The sequence below is a fragment of the Mus pahari genome, chromosome 3, assembly GCF_900095145.1.
Source record: "Mus pahari chromosome 3, PAHARI_EIJ_v1.1, whole genome shotgun sequence".
NCBI lineage: Eukaryota > Metazoa > Chordata > Mammalia > Rodentia > Muridae > Mus > Mus pahari.
The window spans coordinates 137,470,073-137,474,242 of record NC_034592.1 but is presented as its reverse complement, the minus strand read 5'-3'; positions in this window follow the sequence as shown (position 1 = coordinate 137,474,242).

The following is a 4,170-nucleotide window of genomic DNA, read 5'->3' as shown; positions in this document are numbered from 1 at the left end:
GGCAGGCCTGGGTCACCCAACAGGCTGACTCAGCCCCTGCAGAGGAACAAAGAAGATAGAGATGGTTAATGGAAAGAATTTGACATTTACTACCGCCCCAAAAAAACTTCGAATAATTACCATGAGGAATATCCCCACACTTATTCTGCAATCCAGTGACATTTTACAAACGTTGGGATGTGGGCGCTGTTCTCAATTCCAGTACTTAGGGACCCATATCATTATTTTAAAAGATTTGTTTTTCATGTGTGTGTGTGTGTGGTGTGTGTGTGTGTGTGTGTGTGTGTGGTGCATGTGGGTACACTCACTCATGCATGTGTGTGGAGGCCAGAGATCAAAGTTCAATGTCATACTCTATGGTTCTCCAGCTTATTTTTGGGGAGAAACTGCTCACTGAACCTGGCGTGGGATTGGCTGGCAGCTGAATCCCCGGGGATATGCCCGTTGCTATGCACCTATGCTGGCATTATTGATAATCATACCATGCTTTGTTGTAAGTACCAGACCGGGTCCTCATGCCGACACAGTGAGCACTTTACCTACTGAGCCATCTCCCCCACCCTAATAATAATCCTTTACTTTACAAAGTTTCTCCTCAGTATTAAGCCCTGTAGGAATTATGAAGAGGAGGCTCCACCCCCTTCTAAGATCATGAAAAGACAGAGGGGGGGGGGAGTGCAATCCCAACTCTGCCCAACAGGTGGTACGGTACTCTCCGTGCATGTAACGCCTTCGGTCCTTGCCACCATCTCTCAGACCACTTCCAGGAAATCTTCCCCTCACAGAAGGAAAAGTGTACATGAGGTGATACAGTCTGTCCAGGATCACACAGCCAATCAATGTTAGAGTCTGTGAAGAAGAAGTGAAATTCCTCTTTTGGTCCCTTTTCCAATCCTTGCTTGCAGAGTCACCTGCTCATACGCGCACATCGTGCCGGGTCCGGTTCCTATGCATTGGTGCTACAAGTGGTTGTTATCTTCCTGCATTTTCCAAGGAGGTCATGTTCTGCAACTAGCTTTTCCTTCTTAACCCCAAAGACTTAGAATCTTTGCCATTTGGGTTTTAATTGATTTGTTGATTGATTGATTTCTGTTGTTTTTCAAAACAGGGTTTTTGTTGTTGTTGTTGTTGTTTTTTCCTCTGTGTAGCCCTGGCTGTCCTGGAACTCATTATGTAGACCAGGATGGCCTCCAACTCAGATATTCGCCTGCCTCTACTTCCTAAGTGCTAAGACTAAAGGTGTGCGCCACCACCGCCAAGCCTGTTATATTTTTTTTGACAAAGGTTCATGAAGCCCAGGCTGGTCTTGAGAGCTCATTCTGTAGCCCAGCCAACCCTGAACTCCCTTCCTTCCTGCTTCCAGCTCTCTGGTGGTGGGATTCGAGGTGTGTACCACACACACCGCTGAATTAGCACGTGTTCTTGTTGTTTGTTGAGACTAAGATTCCTTGTGCGAATCTTGTGTGGACAGCTCCAGCTATCCAGAAACTTCTCTGTTGTCCCCAGCTGGCCTCAATTCAGAGACCACCATCTTGGGGCTGGGATAATAGGTGTTCCTCACCACCACCCATCTTAAATTGATACCTTTTTTTGTAGCCAGGCAGTGGTGGCACACGCCTTTAATTCCAGCATTTAGGAGGCAGAGGCAGGCAGATTTCTGAGTTCGAGGCCAGCTTGGTCTACAGAGGGAGTTCCAGGACAGCTAGGGCTACACAGAGAAACCCTGTCTGGAAAAACAAAAACAAAACAAAAAAAGATTTATTTATTTCATTCATATGAGTACACTGTAGTCTATCTTCAGACACACCAGAAGAGGGCACTGGATCCCATTACAGATGGTGTGAGCCACCATGTGGTTGCTGGGAATTGAACTCAGGACCTCTGGAAGAGCAAGCAGTCAGTGCTCTTACCCGCTGAGCCATCTCTCCAACCCACATCAGCCCCCATCATTTTTAAGATGGGTAAAATGATAGCAGCCAGTGGAGAGGGTTGAAATGAGACCTGCATGTGAAGCAAACAGGAAAGGGTCTCATAAGCATGGGGGTATATATTCACAACCCACATACTAAGAAGTACTGGATGGCAACCACATGGTGGCTCAAACCATCTGTAATGGGATCCAATGCCCTCTTCTGGTGTGTCGGAAGACAGCTGCAGTGTACTCATAATAAATCTAGAATAAAATAAATCTAGAAAAAATTTTTTAAAAAAGATGATGAGGGCTTCAGATATGGCTCAGTGGCAGAGCACTTTCCTAGCATGTTCAGTCTTCACTGTGAGAGAGAGAGACAGGGAGGGGAAGGGAGAGAAATGGTGGTGGTGGGAGAAAGAGATGGGGTGGGGGTGAAGAAGAGGGAGAGCCCTGGAGAGGTTTATAGCCGTGCATTGCATAACAATGTTTTGGCCATGAGGGGAAAATGGCAGTGATCCCTTAAGATTATAAAGGAAAACAGATCACTGTGGTAATCCCAGAACCTGAAAGACTGAGGCAGGGGGATTGCTAGTTTGGACTGGCATAGATGTACTGGTTACTTTTATGTCAATTTGACACAAGCTAAGGTCATCTGGGAAGAGGAGCCTCAATTGAGAAAATGCCTCCATCAGATTGGCTTGTGGGGCATTTTCTTGATCAATGATTGACATGGGGGGGCTCAGTCCATTGTGGGTGGTGCCACCCCTAGGCAGGTGGCCCTGGGGTGGTATAAAAAGGCAGGCTGAGCAAGCCATGGAGAGCAAGCCGGTCAGCAGCATTCCTCCATGTTTTCTGCTTCAGTTTCTAACCCTGGGTTCCTGCCTTGATTTTCTGCCCTGACTTCCCTCAGCGAAGGACTATAAACTGTACAATGAAATAAATTCTTTCCTCTCCAAGTTGGATTTTTGGTCATGGTGTTTGTCATAGCAATAGAAAGAGGACAATGAAGTACATAGCAAGGTCCTATCTTGATACACATACATATATTGTTGGAGCTGGAGAGGTGGCTCAGTGGTTAAGAACATTTGTTCTTGCAGAAGACCTTGGATCTGATACCTTCTAACTTCTTTGGGCACCAGATACTCACATGGTGCACAGGTAGATGTGTGAGCAAAAACTCATATATATATATATATATATATATATATATATATATATATATAATGAATAAATATAAAAATTAAAAATTTAAAATTATAGCAAAGCTGAAATTTTTCCATTTCCCAGGGATGCTATAGTTCCCTGTTAAGGTGTGGGCATGGTTCTGTTCTTGTTATTTCCGGTGGAAACCCACTGGATTGCCATCATATACATTACAACCGTTCAGTTGTTTATAGTACACAATACATGATAATGACAATAAACAGTGAATCTTAAAATAATCTTACCTGAAAAACAAAGAAGGTTCACTGTAGAACAGGGTGCTGTGGGCAGGCTTTGTGGCACAGACCTGTAATTCCAGCACTTGGTAGGTGAAGACAGGACGAGCAGGAGTTTTCCTCAGCTACATCAGGTCTTCAAGGCTAACCTGGGCTACAAGAGACCATGTCTTACACAAACAGGAAAACCACAAGTGTTACTATGACAGCAACCTCTTCCATCATATGTTTATCAAGAGGCCATGTTGAGTGACTGCCATATGAATACCATGTACATTTGCATAAACACCCTTGGACGTCTACGCAATGGCAAACTTGCCCAGTGATGCATTTCTCGGGGTGCAACCCTGCCAGGTAAGTGAAGGATGATGCACCCCACCAGGGGGTGGAGCAGTATTTAAACTGAGTTCACGGTTAAACTAAGTGACTCTTGAAAAAGCAATCGGTTCATTTCTTCTCCCCTGGCATGTGTTTAGGCCCTCGCCTACCTTTCCTTCATTAAAAAAAAAAAAATTAAAGGGAACAACATCCTTGTACACACTACTTCACAGCTATAAGGGAACATCCTGTACACACTACTTCACATCCATATGGATGTCTCCAAGGTGGGCTGTGATGCTGCCTCTCCCAGTCGATCACTGGGTAGGGGATTGTTACCTTTCCTGTACAGTGACATTGCTTAACATTTCTCCAGAAAGTTGTTTTGCTGTTTTGTTCTGTATTTTTTTTTCTTATCTACAGTTTTTTATGTTAAAATACTTTTTATTGTAAACATTATTATTATTTTTGTTTGTTTGTTTTTTCGAGACAGGGTTTCTC